Source organism: Aquarana catesbeiana, linkage group LG04, assembly GCF_042186555.1.
Source record: "Aquarana catesbeiana isolate 2022-GZ linkage group LG04, ASM4218655v1, whole genome shotgun sequence".
Taxonomy (NCBI): Eukaryota; Metazoa; Chordata; class Amphibia; order Anura; family Ranidae; genus Aquarana; species Aquarana catesbeiana.
In genome coordinates, this window is record NC_133327.1 from 237939157 (window position 1) to 237957077 (window position 17921).

The 17921-nt window shown below is 40.1% G+C and overlaps 1 long non-coding RNA gene across 4 annotated transcripts in view; it reads left to right on the top strand.

The window, feature by feature from the left end:
* The window catches only part of LOC141139794 (uncharacterized), a 1361894-nt gene that overhangs the window by 911342 nt on the left and 432631 nt on the right, over positions 1-17921 (top strand). For all 4 annotated transcript variants that reach the window (XR_012243807.1, XR_012243805.1, XR_012243810.1 and 1 more), the window contains one exon: positions 3566-3736. This is a non-coding gene — a long non-coding RNA (uncharacterized lncRNA). The remainder of the gene's footprint in view (positions 1-3565; positions 3737-17921) is intronic.

Genomic DNA, 17921 nt, shown 5'->3' on the forward strand with positions numbered 1-17921 from the left:
GCACGGCTTCACTTCCTTATTCCCTTACTGAGGATGGTGGCGGCAGCAGCCGAGAGCCGAAGGACGGATCGGCTTCGGCTGCCGACACCGCGGGCTCCCTGGACAAGTAAGTGTCAATATATTAAAAGTCAGCAGCTGCAGTATTTGTAGCTGCTGGCTTTTAATATTTTTTTTCAGCAAACCTCCGCTTTAAAATGGTTGCAGCCAGACTCAGTGGAGGGAGATTTCTGCAGCATACAAGTGGGGCAAAAAAATAGGTATACCTCAACTATGAGAGACAAAATGTAGAAACAAATCCAGACAATCACTTTGTCTGATTTGGAAAGAATTTATGTGCAAATTATGGTGGAAAATAAGTATTTTGTCAATATCAAAAGTTCATCTCAATATTTTGTTATATATCCTTTGTTGGCAATGACAGAGGTCAAACGTTTTCTGTAAGTCTTCACAAGGTTGTCACACACTGTGGCTGGTATGTTGGCCCATTCCTCCATGGAGATCTCCTCTAGAGCAGTGATGTTTTGGGGCTGTCGCTGGGCAACACGGACTTTCAACTTCTTCCAAAGGTTTTCTATGGGGTTGAGATCTGGAGACTGGCTAGGCCACTCCAGGACCTTGAAATACTTCTTACGAAGCCACTCCTTCATTGCACGGGCGGTGAAAGATCCAGTCACGTTTCATCTTCAATGCCCTTGCTGATGGGAGGAGGTTTGCACTCAAAATTTCACGATACATGGCCCCATTCATTCTTTCATGTACACGGATCAGTCGTCCTGTTCCTTTTGCAGATAAACAGCCCCAAAGCATGATGTTGCCACCCCCATGCTTCACAGTAGGTATGGTGTTCTTTGGTTGCAACTCAGCATTCTCTCTCCTCCAAGCACGACGAGTCGTGTTTCTACCAAACAATTCTACTTTGGTTTCATCTGACCATATGACATTCTCCCAATCCTCTTCTGGATCATCCAAATGCTCTCTAGCAAACCTCAGACGGGCCCGGACATGTACTGGCTTAAGCAGGGGGACACGTCTGGCACTGCAGGATCTGAGTCCCTGGCGGCGTAGTGTGTTACTGATGGTAGCCTTTGTGACGTTGGTCCCAGCTCTAGGTAGGTCATTCACTAGTTCCCCCCGTGTGTTTCTGGGATTTTTGCTCACGGGGTGAGATCTTGCATGGAGCCCCAGATCGAGGGAGATTATCAGTGGTCTTGTATGTCTTCCATTTTCTAATTATTGCTCCCTCAGTTGATTTCTTCACACCAAGCTGCTTGCCTATTGCAGATTCAGTCTTCCGAGCCTGGTGCAGGTCTACAATTTTGTTTTTGGTGTCCTTCGACAGCTCTTTGGTCTTCACCATAGTGGAGTTTGGAGTGTGACTGTTTGAGGTTGTGGACAGGTGTCTTTTATACTGATAACAAGTTCAAACAGGTGCCATTAATACAGGTAATGAGTGGAGGACAGAGGAGCCTCTTAAAGAAGAAGATACAGGTCTGTGAGAACCAGAAATCTTGCTTGTTTGTAGGTGACCAAATACTTATTTTCCACCATAATTTGCAAATAAATTCTTTCAAAAATCAGACAATGTGATTGTCTGGATTTGTTTCCACATTTTGTCTCTCATAGTTGAGGTATACCTATGATGACAATTACAGGCCTCTCTCATCTTTTTAAGTGGGAGAACTTGCACAATTGGTGGCTGACTAAATATTTTTTTGCCCCACTGTATGTAGCAAGTACAGAATCGCAGTATATATAAAATAATATGCAAAGTGGTTGGAGGGAAGCTGCAGAATGACAAAGATGTTTGTATTACAGAGCAGACGGCAGTTCCTCTATAAAGTGGTTGTAAACTCTTTACAATCATTTTTACCTACGGGTAAGCCTATATTAAGGCTTACCTGTAGGTGCTGGAAATATCTCTAAACCTGCTCGGTTTAGGAGATATTTACAATATACGCATGCGCCAAACAATCGTGCCGTTTCTAAAGGGATCATGCTGTCACTGGTGGCTCCCGCGCAAAAGCGTGGGAGTGACGTTACGCGACTTTGGCCAGTCACAGAGCCGGAGTCTGTGGCCCCGGAAGGAAGAGGGGTGAAGATGGACACTTCCAGTCAGCAGGGACAGTGGCGACATCGCAGGCTTTGTTTTCAGGTAAGTGACACATAATGGGCTACTATGCAATGCATAGAAGCCCATTACGCTTTACCTTTGCAGGGAAATAAAGAGGAAGTAAAACAGGGATAGAAGTTGCTGTGATCTCTCTTTTAATCCTGCTGATACAGTCCCTCTTTTCCTCCCATTCAAGTGGGAGTTGTCTCTAGTACAGTCTTTGTAATCCAAAGGGGCACTAGATTTTTCCAAAATAAAGACAACCCTCTGGGGCAGAACTATTTCCCAGAACCAAGAAACGTCAGTGGCCAAGAGTCCTCTCACCACAGTAGGCAGTAGGCACTCTGTTGTAGGTTTGTGAAAGGGTCTTCCCTCACAAGGTGGTACCCAGCAGTAATAGCCAGTGGCCCTCTTTTAATGGTCAGGGATCTGCTGATGGTCACTCGCAATGTCCAGCAAGTGACTCACTGATATCCAGGGCAGGCTCTCAAGATCCAGGTCCCCTCACATGTAGAATTGCACACAGTATAATGGCAGCAGCAGCAGTCTCTGGTCTCTGGTCAGCACTATTTTCCTGGGCAGGAATTTTTTTTTATTTCAATTAATTTTTTTTACCCTGTATTCTTATTTGTTTATTTTCGATCAACTGTATTCCATTCACAAGGGATGAACAACATCAAATGCTTTATAAGCTTGTAAAGTGATGAGTCTACATTGCTCCCAGTCACTGATGTCACGTGGCAGGGGGATTTACATTCCAGTCTTCACAGTGATTGCATTGGTAATGGTGGGACAGGAGACCCTGTAAAGGAGCAGAGGTTCCAGGGGGTGCTCTTCTGCTGCCTGTAAAAAATAGCCACTCGTATCACTTTTACATTGTATGGAATCTTTGTCAGAAAAAAAAAAAAGGATACTAGGATCATTGTTGTAGCTGCAACCATGATCCTGGTATAACCACTTAAACCCAAAGCTGTATATATATGGCCTACAGGCAGGAAGTGGTTAATGAATATTATTCAGTTGAACCCTGTCCACACTGCAGAAGGTTAATACAGCAGCAACAAAGGAAGAAGCTTCACAGCAGATATTAACTATAGTGCAAGTTACACATATTTTTTCACATAACATATTTGTTTCGGGCCAGTGAATCAAAGGAGAATTGAAACTCTCAGTACGACAACCTGACACCAGACATTTTTTAAAAGGTGGCCAGCAATGGCAGCCTCCATGTTGTTTTGTGTATCATTCATGTAGAAATGAGAAACATCCTGTAGGAGTTAAAAACTTTTTTTTCATAAGTTTGTGTGCTTATACTGTATATATGTGTATGTGCAGGTGTGTTTGTGTAGATGTGTATATATACATAATCTTGAACATACCAACTTATAAATCTATTGTTCTCTCATTGCTCCAATTTAGTTGTCTTTTTTCCTTCCTTTTTTTTCACCTCTGCAGCGCATGGACAGTGCAATTACTGCTAAGCTTGTTTTGTATATGGATTTCTGCCAGGAGCGGTCTTGAAGGTGTTATAAGAATGAAGACATCTGGCAGCTGGCATCCTTACAATTCATTTGCCAAACACAAGTTGCACATTGTTGGAATTTTCAATTGAAAGTCACGCACCAGGTAAGAGGCAGTCAGGTGAAGCTAGTGTGTGGTGAACCACGCTAAGGAATTGTTGGCTCACTGATATGTGGGTGGGCTAAGTTGACAAGCATGTTTGTCTTTTCTCTTGCTTAAAAAAAAAAAGGGAAGCTAAATTCTTCTAAGCCAAGATTAGGTCAACAGAACTGACAAGAAATCACAAGGCTATGACAACTCACTAGTAATTAGTCTGAGGAAAGGGTGCCAGAAAGAAATGAATAATAGCATTTGACAAACATACTGTTGTCAACTGTGTGGTCACAGTTTTTTCCACATATTTTTCAGTCAGAAATTACCAAGAGGATTATTTTGTGTTTAGCATTTGCTGTTGCCAGCAAATTGGTAACAGTATGTCATTGTCTTCTGACCAGCAGTAACTGGAATAGTCTCTTTACATTACCTGATACTTAAGATTATTAATTGGCTATGTTTTCATGTTGTGGTACACAGCATTCGATGCTGTCTAAATGGGAAGCCGAATGCAAATAATAGCAGAGCCTAAAATTAGGTCTTGTGCTGTGCTGCACCTTTGAGGTGTAGCTGGCAAATTTACTGTAATCTTCCTGAGTGCAGGTTGTTTGTCACACTTAATTAAATTAGTTATGCTACAGTGTGAGGCCCCATAAGAGATCTGGAAAATCCCAGAATGGCTATCAATTATACTTAAAGTAGTAATTTGCCAATGAGATAATACTTGACGTGAACTAAACCACAAAGACCGTTGCATGCTTTAAATTAAGTCTTAAGGCTTGTGCGTCTTGGCAGATGTGCCTTGATGTTAGGAGCCAACTGCTGATCAAATCAGAGCGTGCAGAACATCTGAGCAGGCACAATATGCACAGAAGTATGTCGCTGTGCTCAAAAATGATCTCTGTGTGTGTGCATTGCAACATGCATTCACCAGAGGAGTGAATGTGTTATGCATGCATGCATCAGTTATGTAGGAACGCTGGATTGCATATAACATTTCTCCTTTGCCCTTGGATCACTTCTTTTTGTTTGGTCCAATTTTCTTTGTATGCAAATGTTTACAAAAATTTGTAACACCACTTGGTAATTGACAGTTCTTAGAAGAAATGAGCTTTAAAGTATAACTAAAGGCAAAAAATTTTCATTTTGGATAAAGTGGAGATAGATTAGAACACCTATTAGGTTTTTATTGCTGTCTGTGCCCCATAAAGGAGATTCACCCTCTCTATTTTATCCTGTTTACTATTATCATTGAGATGGAAAGTAAAAGAAAATCCCTAAATTTTGGGTTAACCCCAGAAAACTAATAGAGGGGGAATCTTCCAATGAGCACACTAGTTCTGGTGACCTGGGAGTCCCCAAAGAATTTTCTTAATTTGCAGGGATTTTCTCTCACTACCTATTTGGCTATTGGACAGGAAGTAAAGGGAAATCTCTGCAATGGGACACAGATAGCGAAAAAAAATCTGACAGGGTTTACAACCCCCCCCCCCTTACTCTATCCAAAATGGAAAAAAAAAGTTTTGCCTATAGTTCTACTATAAGCTTGCATTTGAGAATAGTTTGAGATTCTTTTGAGTTACTTTACAGGGACTTCTGACCTTTGATATCCTACTAAACTGTATCAAGCTGCTTCAAATTGCTTTTGCATACCAACTGACTTGTATAAGGATAAAATTATGACATGACATAAATAAAAGTCATGTACACAGGCCCCAAATATGCAGGGACCTTGTTTGTTAATTCCTTGTTCTCCAGCTAAGAATTTAGAGGGGTCCTGACTGGAGAATGGATTAAAGGGTAAAGGGGGGTCTTGGGAAGTGGCTTCATGGTTAAAAGCTTACATCACTGAGTATAATGCATTCTTACATATACCTCCCAAGATGACTACAGCCGTGGCCAAACGTTTTGAGAATTACACAAATATAAATTTTTACAAATGGCAATTTGCATATACTCCAGAATGTTATGAAGAGTGATGAGATGAATTGCAATTAATTGCAAAGTCCCTCTTTGCCATGAAAATTAACTTAATCCCATAAAAAACATTTCCACTGCATTTGTGAAGAAGTCTTCAGGGCGCCCCAGAAAGTTCAACAAGTGCCAGGACCATCTGTTACAGTTGATTCAGTTGCGGGATCGAGGCACCACCAGTGCAGAGCTTGCTCAGGAATGGTAGCAGGCAGGTGTGAGTACATCTCCACGCAGAGTGAGGCAAAGGCTTTTGGAGGATGACCTGGTGTCAAGAAGGGCAGCAAAAAAGCCACTTCTCTCCAGGAAAAACATCAGGAACAGACTGATATTCTGTAAAAGGCACAGGGATTAAGAAGAGAGGGGGTGGTATGGTTGACCGATAGGCTGGGCCTACATCCTAAAAAGAGAGTAGAGTGGAGAAGGAACTCCCCCTTAATGGCCCAAATAGTAGTACACAAAGAGTATTTTAAAAGGAGTATACAACATTTATTGAAATATAAACAATTAAAATTTGAACCAATAGGTGGCTATAAACATCTGAATTACATAGATATGGCAAAAAACAGAAGAACAAAACTCTAGAAAGGTCCAGGGACTACCGTGATAGGGTCACCACGACAAGTCACATGGTCCACAACCGACACGTTTCAGGAAACTCCTTCTTCAGGGTTGAGTAGAGCAATTTTGTTTCTATCTCTAAAAACAGACAAAAATTGGTAATACGTAACATGTCCAGAAAAACATGTGTATATACATGTATGCAGAATATAATGTCATTAGTTATTCAAAAACATATCTGAGTACAGGTATATGAAGAAAATATAGAGGAACACTTACATGTTGTAAAAATAAATGCAAGTACATGTCATAGCCACAGAGTGATTTTGTAAAAACCAGACAGCCATGTCCCAACAACAATCGGACTGGCACATCCAGAGGCCTCCAGATGGAAACAGCAGTGAACAACCAGCGAGACCAGCATAGAGTGAAGCACAGCCACGAGGGACACACAGGTACTGGAGAGGGCTTCTTATAACACTGAGGAAAGCCTTGTGCTCTATTTAAACATAAGAATGGATGAGAGTATAGAGGAGTATATATAGCAAGATATACCAAAGAGTTTTTATATATATTTTTTTACATATATACAGCGAGTAGGTGTATATATAAATGCATAGGCAGGGACCATAGTATATAATATATACCATCCATATGAATGCTGCTAAAGGCAAAAAGGAAGTTCTGCTGGGATTAATATCCAAGGCAGATGAAACACTTGGTATTGAAATTTGATAAGGTGGCTTTGACATGCCTGACAAGCCACTCTGTGGCTGTGACATGTACTTGCATTTATTTTGGCAACATGTAAGTGTTCCTCTATATTTTCTTCATATACCTTTACTCAGATATGTTTTTGAATAACTAATGGCTGTATATTCTGCATACATGTATATACACCTGAGGAAGGAATTTCCTGAAATGCGTTGGGTGTGGTCCGTGCGACTTGCCGTGGTGGTCATGGTAGTGTTCTTCTGTTTTTTGCCATATCTAAGTAATATCAGATGTCTATAGCCACCTATTGATTCAAATTTGAATTGTTTATATTTCAATACATTTTGTATACTCCTTTTACATACTCAAGGTACAGGGCTTGTACTGCTGAGGACTGGGGAAAAGTCATTTTCTCTGATGAAGCCCCTTTCCAATTGTTTGGGACATCTAGAAAAAACCTTGTCCAGAGAAGAAAAGGTGAGCGTTACCCTCAGTCCTGTGTCATGCCAACAGTAAAGCATTCTGAGACCATTTATTTGTGGTGTCGCTTCTCAGCCAAGGGAGTGGGCTCACTCACAAGAACACAACCATGAATAAAGAATGGTACAAAAACATCCTACAAGAGCAACTTCTCCCAACCTTCCAAAAACAGTTTGGTGAGGAACAATGCCTTGCCCAGCATGATGGAGCACCTTGCCATAAGGCAAAAGTGATAACGAAGTGGCTTGGGGAACAAAACATCGACATTTTGGGTCGATGGTCAGGAAACTCCCCAGACCTTAATCCCATTGAGAACAATTCTCAAGAGGTGGGTAAAAAAAACCCTACAAATTCTGACAAACTCCAAGCATTGATTATGCAAGAATGGGCTGACATCAGTCAGGATGTGGCCCAGAAGTTGATTAACAGCAAACCAGGGCAAATAGCAGAGGTCTTGAAAAAGAAGGCTCAACACTGCAATTATTGACTCTTTGCATAAACTTAATGTAATTGTCAATAAAAGCCTTACTTATGAAACCTTACTTACTTATTAAACACTTATGAAATGCTTGTAAATATACTTCAGTATACCATAGTAACATCTGACAAAAAGATCTAAAAATACTGAAGCAGCAGACTTTGTGAAAATTAATATTTGTGTCATTCTCAAAACATTTGGTCACAGCTGTGGAAACCTGAGATATAATATGGACTGTTTCCAGCACCCTTAGAACCATTTCCTAGCCTTTACACCTTTTGCATACAGCCATTGAGAATAAAATTAAGTTCAACAGTGCTCATATGGTATGATAAACGTATTGATGGATCATGTGATTACCAGCTATTCACCTGTTAATCTGAAGCAATCCCAAAAAAAAAAAAAAAATCACAAGTAAAAATGTTTGTGCCTTACGACCGCTTCAAATTACACCCGTTATTTGTTAATGTGCCATTGATTTTCAACCTAAAGCACCAATGCAGTTCACTGCAGTGTCGAGTAACACGCTGCTCTATTTTGTTTTTTACTGTGCCAGTAAAAAAGGGTCAGATGCATTTCATGTTTGTACATTGGCTGCAGATTCAAATAAATAGGCTGCCATAAAGCAATGTACATAAATGTGCAACATAAGGTGTGTTAAAGCAACAGTTTAAGACAGAAATATGTAAAAGGGACTTTAAAGGTTTTCTTTATTCTTTTTTCAAACACAGCACTAAATTAAACAAACAGGTCGCGTTTGTCTGCCAGGGAGGGCAAATGTAGTTTAGTGTCATGTCCAATGTTTTATTAATGTGGATTGGAAGAATTGCTGGGAGAATGAAGAGGAGGAAGATAGGTGCAAAGGGAAAGACTAGAGCAGGAAAATAGGGATAGTTATTCATAGTTAGATTGGATGGATTAAATTGGGTGTAGAAGAGTCAGAGGCCATCCAACCCTGGTCCCTGAAAAGCCCAAGGTAGCAATTTCCATTCTAACTCCTTAGTATCCAGAAGTAACACTAGTAAGCCCATTTTAAGTCATGTTAGTGGTGGGGGTAGTTTTTTCTATCATATGATGCAGGTAAAGTTTCTCAATGGAAACTAAGTCTCATGATACTGTTCTTGATTATGCAGAGTAGCTGTCAGATCTTCCATTATTCTGATTTTATTAATTTTAGCAAACCACATGCATTAGGAAGGGGACACAGTTTGTTTCCACAAAGCGGGGCTGCAGGTGTTCTCCGTGTTTAAGAGATTATCGACAAGGACGATTTATAACGTTTCATTGGAAATTTTTTAACTTGCAGTAAATAGCTAAATTGTCCCTAGAGCCACAGAAGTTAAGTAACAAGTTCGTTTATGGACTTCAGTCCAGAAAAAGTGCAGTAGTGGGCAGTGGCAGAAATTCAGCAAAGTTCAACCTGAGGTCTTCAGCAAATATTCGAGACATGTAGGTGAACTTTATGAAGAAATGTTGATTATCAGTGCAATAACAATTTGCAGCCTTGTTATTGAAAGCGATTAGCAATAGAGGAATTGTGTGGAAAAGTAAATATCTCTAGTGATTTGGATTCCCATTTGTGAATATAGGGAGGGACAAACCCCTCTGGCAGGGCATAGAGAATCTCTGCATAGCATTTCAAAGGGAAAAAGAGGTCTAGAGAGAAAGTTGTGGTCAGATGTAGACCTTAACAAAATTCGGACCCGGTATGCGGCAAAGATATCTAAAGGAGGCAAAAGTAGATTTGGAATTGCTTTGTGGGATAGCCATCCCTTCAGGGTCATAAAATTATACTTGTAGAGATCTACCCACTTCCAGTAGACGTTTGTTCTTAGTGTCAGGGGGGAATCTGGATTTCCCAGCACTGGGATCGGGGGGTGGGGGGGATGGGGGGGGGGTAAGGTGATATTGCCTTTAGGCTAAATGTCTTGTGAACTACATTAATAGTTGCCCGTATAGTTGGATGAAATTTTAGAACTCTAAATTGCCTGAAAGTCAGGGAAGAGAAGATAACAAAATTGGGGACAGGTCTTGTTTCACCTGTACCCATATTTTATGTATTGGGTAGGTACACCTTGTCACTACCCAGGAAAGGTGTGCTTTGTAATATTGTGATAAGTCAGGAAGTTCTATGCCTCCATTCTGTTTGGGGAAAGTGAGAACAGACATGTACGTTCAAGCAGATCTATTGTTCTATAGGAAAGTCAGTGCCAAGGAGCTTATATGGGAGAAGTATGAATGTTATAAATAAAGGTGGAGTGTTTGAATTAAGCATAGTATTTGAGGTAAAGTAGTCATTTTTTAGGGTGTTACGGCTCCTAAACAAGGACAAGGTCAGTGCTTGGCAGTTGCAAAGGTCAGAATGGACCTTGGTCAACAATGGGCAGAAGTTAGCCTTGTATAATTTTGAGGAGTCTGCTGTAATTGTGGTTCCCATGTATTTGAAACTAGACTGGGATCAGTAAAATTAGTATATCTTCCTCAGTCATGCCACCCTCTCCAATAGGATGTTGAAATTCATCAGATTTATTTTAAATAACTTTAAAGCTTCATAAGTCCCCGTATTTATATAGCTCTAAGAGAGTCGAGGTAGCAGTTTCAGGGTTGGAAATAAAAAGGAGGAAATTGTTGCATTATTCAATTATTATATGTTTTATGTGAGATGCTGAACGGCTCTGGATGAAAGGAAAGAGTTCACCCTGATCATTAATAGAAGTGGTTCCAGAGTTAAATAACAATCAGTGGGGATGGGGGGAATACCTGACACATACCATTGGACAGGGTAAATGAATCTGAATGAGTCTTATTGAGTCAAACTACCACCTGGGGGTGGAGTACAGAACTGAAATCTAAGCCATCATGTGGGTCCCAGACTGAAATGCATCAGAGTGGATTTTAGAAATTGCCAACCCAGCCAGTGAAAGGCCTTTTCAACATCTGTAGATAACAACATCAATTGCAGGACCTGTGATCGAGCAGAGTAAATAAGGCTTGTGGTGTTGTCCCTTGCCTCTCACTGTGGGACTACACCCATTTGCTTACCATGTACAATCCAGAAAATATAGGGCAAAATCCTGTTGTTGACAATTTTAGAAAAAGCTTCAGGTCAACATTGACATGGGCTATTGGCTGGTAACTGAGACGCTGTGTGGGATCTTTACTTTGTTTTCGTACCACTGTGATGTGTTCCCTGAGCATATCCAGTGGTGGTTGGTGCCATGTTGTACTAAAGTTGTACGTCCACAGAAAGAATGGGAAGAGGGACTCCTGAAAGAATTCGTAATAACTTAAGGGTACCTCACCAGGGCCGGGGGTCTTTCTTTGTTTTTAATTCTTTATTTAAGACATTGTGCACTTATAGAACACATTCCGTGTTAAAATTATCGATCACTTTGTACCATCATGTGTTTACATTGCTGTCACAGAACAAATAGGCTTATAAAAAAACAATATTATTTTATAAAGTAAGTTGATATAAACATAAGAAATACATAAAATGTGTCATGATAAGAGGTATACTCAACCCATGGTGCACAACAAGCTAACAAAGAATATTTTCTTGGAACAATTGTCTGGCTAGCACAATGTACAACTTTTTGTTGAATTCTCCATTTTATCCAACATAAAAATGTCTATAGATAAGTATAGGACACTCATTTACACACCATGATCAGATGTAGTAGTGATTCTCTGCCTGACTCTCTGCTGTTAGAGAGTCAAGCAGAGATATGTTGTGCAGCCACATGTTAGTCACAAGTCACACAGACATTGCTATAAAGAGTTCAAGTTTGTGCAGCCACTATTATTCTGTGTGTATGCATATTTTTTGCATTCCTTTTTTTTTTTTTTTTAATTCTTTATTTAGTATTTTATCAATACAAAACCAAACCCCACTGGTAAAAATTACAAATTACATTCCGAAATACAACATGTTACTATCGTTCTCCCCAAATCTCCCCCCACCCCCCACCCCCGTTCCTGCAGAAAGTTACATAGGAGACAGCCTACACAACTGTTCCACCCAGTCTCAACTTGATCTCCCGCCCTTCATGCAACATTTAGAATCTCCTCCAGGTAACTCCAGGTCTTTTTAAATTTTTGCCAACCTGCCCATTTGTCATTGTCCGTTCCTCACCCTCATCAGGTACCAATCCCCTACTGTCCAAACTCTCAACATTGTATACCTCATTTATACAAAGAAGCCAATCTCGAGTGTTTGGACTAGCCGGATCGAACCATTTTGTTGCTATCTGCTTCTTGGCCGCATCCAGCATTATAGGGACAATAGAAGATTGGTATCCCTTCACCGACTTCGCCGTACCGTGGAATAGACACACCCATGGATCCTCTACAATGACTTCCTCTGTAATTTCCTTAATCAATATTATAATTTTTTTCCAGAATGTTTTGATAATAGGACACTCCCACAAAATGTGGGCCATTGTTCCTAAACAAACACACCCCCTCCAACATGTATCAGATTTAGTACTGTCGATTTTGCTTAACTTGTCTGGGGTGGCGTACCATCTTCCAAGACACTTGTAATGAATTTCAGTTCTCTTGGTATCAAGTGCTGAATAATGTACCAACTTCAATATCTTCTCCAACGTGGATTTACTACATTGTGACCCTAGCTCCCGCTCCCACTTTTTGATGTAAGGAGGCACCTCCAGCTCCGACCCCTTCCCCAGAATCCTATAAATTTGCGCAATAGAACCACCCGCTTGCTCCCTCACACAGAGCTGCTCGAGTAGTCTATACTCCTCCTCGCTTCTGAGTGGTTTCGGTAGTTTATCTATAAAATGCGAAAGCTGGAGATACCTCCACACGTTCATCACCCACAGCACCGGTTCAGCCCTTAATTCGGCGAACATGCGTAATCTCCCCTTATTTAAAAATTTTTTTAGTTGAATACAATCATCTTTTATCCAATTCCCTCCCACCTCCCTCATCCCAGGCTCAAAAAATATATTATTTTTCATATAAATCAAAGGTGAGTTATGTGTCCACTTATTCTGAATGTGTATCAAGTCCCAGAATTTGAGAGTGTTTTGTGTCAATTCCGCTGTGTTTGTGCCCAGTGCTTTATATTTTGGGGGATTCCAAATAATATGACCTAAATCCGTGTTACTCAAATAATGTTCTATATTGACCCATCTCTTCTCCGAATCCTTTTTTGACCATTCAATAACGCGTGACAATATTACTGATAAATAATACTTATTGAAGTCGGGTAGAGCTAGTCCACCTTTTTTTTTCCCCCTACTCAGAACTGCGTAGGAGATACGAGGCTTTTTGCCACCCCAGACAAATCTTGCTATCGAACTTCGTAGAGCTCTTAAGTAATACTGAGGGAGTGGGATAGGCAACATCTGAAATTTATACAATATTTTGGGTGCCAATATCATTTTAACCGCATTCACGCACCCGAGCCTGATTTTAAATAATATGTATTTTACACCGGATAATATGTATTTTATACCGTCTAATTTACTGGTCACACATTGTTTATATTTTGGCATTATGCAGATTATTACCTTTTATTCATAATGCTATTGTGTGGATCATGTACCATTTTAGCTTTAATGCCATTGTATTACATCCTCCATGTATTTTTATCCTGATGTCCATATTAATGCTGAGGGCTGTTGCCCAGTATGAAAATAGCAAGTTCAAACAGGATAAATTAACATGTAGGCTGATGTATACATTCTATCAGAAATCATACATGTCTTGATTTATTATATCGTTACACATGGAAAGGTATCCGCATGACAATTTTATATTGGTGTTAGGATAAATGTTTGTAAAGTATGGTTCTGTAATAGACATGTAAGTCATGTTCCCTTTAAGAAGCTGGTGGTGATTTGCTTTAAGCAGTCTTGACATTCTGCGGGTGATAAAGGTTCTCGTAGCAATTATTCCCCACTGCTGACAGCTCCCAAAGCACTGATTTCTGTGCGGCAGGGACTTGCCAGTAGGTCTCACCTTATTGGCTGCCGAGCCTATCACTCGTATAAATACCGGCTCATCAGAAGGTAGATTACGCCCTCAGACGACGTCTGGAAGTGACGAAACGCGTCAGTGGCGTAATCTACCGGAAGTGATGCGTGCGTTCCACGCATCGGAGAGGAACCAGGAAGTGGGCAGTCAGCTGTACTCAGTGAGCGCTCTGGAGAACCTCCCGGGAGTCGGGATATCAGGCACAGTGCACTTTATCACAAATGCTCTATTTACTGTATATTTGTTACGCAGTTTTTACAAGGGGGGAGATATTTGGATAACAATAAAATTATTTTAGCAATATTACGCTATATGGATATTTTATTCCTCCCATATGTGATACGGCATTAACCGAGAGTGTTACTGACATCTGGTGGTCGGACAGAGGAGATGGAAAGCTATCAGTGATAACATCATAAAGGCTTGTGTATGCTGAAATTTTGGTGAGTGCAATCCCATTGGGGGTTGTTCCCCCTCACACGGTGATTATTCTTGGTGAAAGAAGCTCTTCACTCCTACAGAACACAGCTATTTGAACTTTCTTGAATCTCCTTAATTATTGGTCTTATTTTAAATATGTCTGGGAAGATCTGACACATAGAGCTGCTGCAATAAGAAATTAGAGACTTGGCACCATTTTTGTTTTCTATGATTTTGTTTTGTATGATCTTATTGCTTATTTTACATATGTTTTATTATTCTAAGGTAGCTGCTCTATTCATACTACATTAGATTTTGGATTGGCTCTTGGCGCGGAGTAGTGTGAGGTAGAGGCGGTCATATTTCCACACATTTTTTGGCCGATACTATTCCAAATTCAGAAAGAAGTGAAGCCAGGTTAGGCAGGGTCGTGATAGGGTCTGTGATGAATAATAAAAGATCATCCACAAATAATGCGCATTTATGATCTCTGCCTCCGCTGAATACACTGTGTATATTAGGATTAGACCTGATGGCAATCGCCAATGTTTCTATAGCAACTATAAATAAAAGTGGCGAAAGAGGACAGCCTTGCCTGGTTCCTGTTCTAATTTGTAGCAGATCCGATTTGTGGCCAAAAGCTACAATGTTAGCTGAGGGGGTAGAATACAGTACAGATAATACAGAGAGGAATTTAGATCCAAAATTCCATTGCCTCAAAATATAGAACAAAAAAGCCCAAAAAAGGGAATCAAAGGCCTTATGAAGGTCCAGTGACAACAATATTCCCCGTCTGGTTCCTAAGCCATCCTAATCAGAGTAGAGCAAAGATATAATGTCCACGGCCCTGCGGATTTGATCTGCCACCTGTCGTCCTGGGACAAAGCCCACTTGATCCATATGGACATATTTTGCCAGGAAGGTGTTAAGTCTATTAGCATAAATTTCTGTTAATAATTTCAAATCCACATTAATAAGCGATATAGGGCGGTAATTTGTCACCTCACTGCGGTCTTTGTCAGGCTTTGGTATTAGGCAGATATTAGCTCTATTTAGGCCTCCCTCCAAGTGAGCCCCATCACACAGGGCCATAAAAAATTCCAATAAGTGGGGCGCTAATGTTTGGGCAAATTTCTTATATAAGAGGTGGAGAACCCGTCTGGACCCGGAGTTTTTGAAGCATGAGCTTGGTTTATTGCAAACATTAACTCTTCTGTGGTGATAGCCTCACCCATTATCTCCTTATGGGAGTCAGAGAGGGATGGGAGAGGTAAGTCCTTAATGAAATCATCTATAGCACCAGGTTGTAGAGTCTCCAGCTCTTTATATAAGGAGGTAAAATAGAAATGGAAAAGATTTAGTATCATTTGCGGGTTTTGTGTAAAGGACCCATTAGGCTGTCTAATCTTTGCGACTGTCCTGCGACGAGGCCTGGGAGTCAATCTGCGTGCTAACAATGTTCCCGATTTATCTACCTAGGTATAAAATTTTGCCTATGTCCATCTAAGGTTTTTTTCTGCCCTGGTTGTTAAACAAAGGTTTAGTTCTAGTCTAGCTGAGTCAATCTGAGCCCTCGGGTTCAGATCAGGATTATTTTTGTGTCGGGTTAACAGGTTGGACAGCTCGCGATCCTTTTGGCTAATTACTGAATCAGAGGTTTTCTTCAGCCTTGAGGCAGTCTGAATAAAATATCCCCTGATAGAGAGGGCAGGAGGCGGAGCCTAGCGGAGCAGACATGCATTGTTAGAGCTCCACACCGCTGAGGAGAGAAGAGAAGGACAAAGCGGAGCCTGCAGGCTCAAAAGGTATCCATTTGAACCTTTTTGCCCCAGGGAACAAACTGTGAAAGTTTGGGCAGGAAATATGGTACTGGGAGGAAACCGTGGCAGAAATAAAAATCACCTCACAAAGAGCTCACAGGCACTCACTGCAGCTGAAGCAGCTCCAGTCACCTCACAAGATACAGCATCAGGGCGCTCTCACAGACAGAAAATGTCACAGCAAGACTCTCCATTTGAGTCAGATACAGAACAAATCCTCTCACAAACTTCTCCACAAGCCTCCTCAGTATCCCCAGTAATATTATTACAATTTGAAAAGATGCTTCATAAGGCTTTAAAACAAACCTCAGACCAAATAACAAAAAGCCTAACCAAAGAAATAAGAGAGCTGGGAAACCGCACCGCAGCCTTAGAAATAAAAATGGATGAAATTGAAATTACAACCCAAGAAAATATAACAGAATTGGAACAATTAAAAAAAGAGAATTTAATACTTCAAACTAAGCTCGAAGATTACGAAAATAGAGCCAGACGTTCAAACTTGCGCATAAGGGGAATACCTGAAACTGTGACAGACCTGCAATCTACTATTACTGCTCTATTACAAGAACTAAAGCCAGATATCCCTATTGAACGTTTAGAACTGGACAGAGTACACAGAGCCCTCACAGCCAAAAAGAAAGATGGACCCCCACGTGATATAATCACAAAATTTCATTATTACAGAACGAAAGAACAAATACTAATTGCTGCAAGAGAAAAAAAGGAACTTAATTTTCAAGGACACAATTATCAAATTTTTGCTGACCTATCCCAACTTACTATTACTAAAAGACGATCCATGAAACCCCAACTAATGGAACTGCAACGCCACAACATTATGTATCAATGGGGCTTCCCCTTTTCAGTCAGATTTAACTACCAAGGTACAATTTACAGAAGCAGATCAGCAGATGAACTACAACAAACCCTTTTAAAATTAAATCTGACAGAACCCACAAGCAGCAACTCTCCCACACGCAGAAGAATGGCGTCATCTTCACCTTCAGGCAGCACCCAGAAAATTTCAGAACAAAATGGGAATCATCATTCTCACAAAAAAGGCCGTTATGCCACATCATCCATGGACCAAGAAGATTCAATGGACTGACATCCTAATTCCTGATATCTCTTCATTTATTATACTAAGAGATGGTTCTCTATAAAAAAAACTATATTTATAACTGAATGTAACTGCATTCTGATAGTCACACACTGTGTGGGATCATGTTACATTCCAGTTATATTTCTTATTACTTCTGATTCATATAGCCTTAGAATATATAAGTGAAATAAGGAAATTCTTGTTCATTTATATATTATCAGGTAATAACAATAGATTTATTACTTTTTAGGACAAATATGTTCAATAATCCAGAAGTAATGGAAGCTTTTTCTTTCTTTTCTTAAAACAAATATATTATTACCTAACTAGTTCCTAGAATTATGTTTTTGTTTATTCTAATCTGAAGCAATACAACCTCAATTTTATGAGTTAACATATCTAAACAGTTACATATGAATAAAATATGTAATTGTTTACTCTAAAAGGGTTAAAATCCCAAAATAATTCAAACTATCTTCATCAATACCAAAGTTATTAACAATGCCTTTCTAACTGAATTATTTAGCCTAGGGCAAGACTAACCATATACAACCACCCTGGAATAAATAATTTCAACAAAAACTATATTCTGCACTCCAATTAATGAAACATCATTTTGATGTCTTTTGACATAGCACTTCTCTC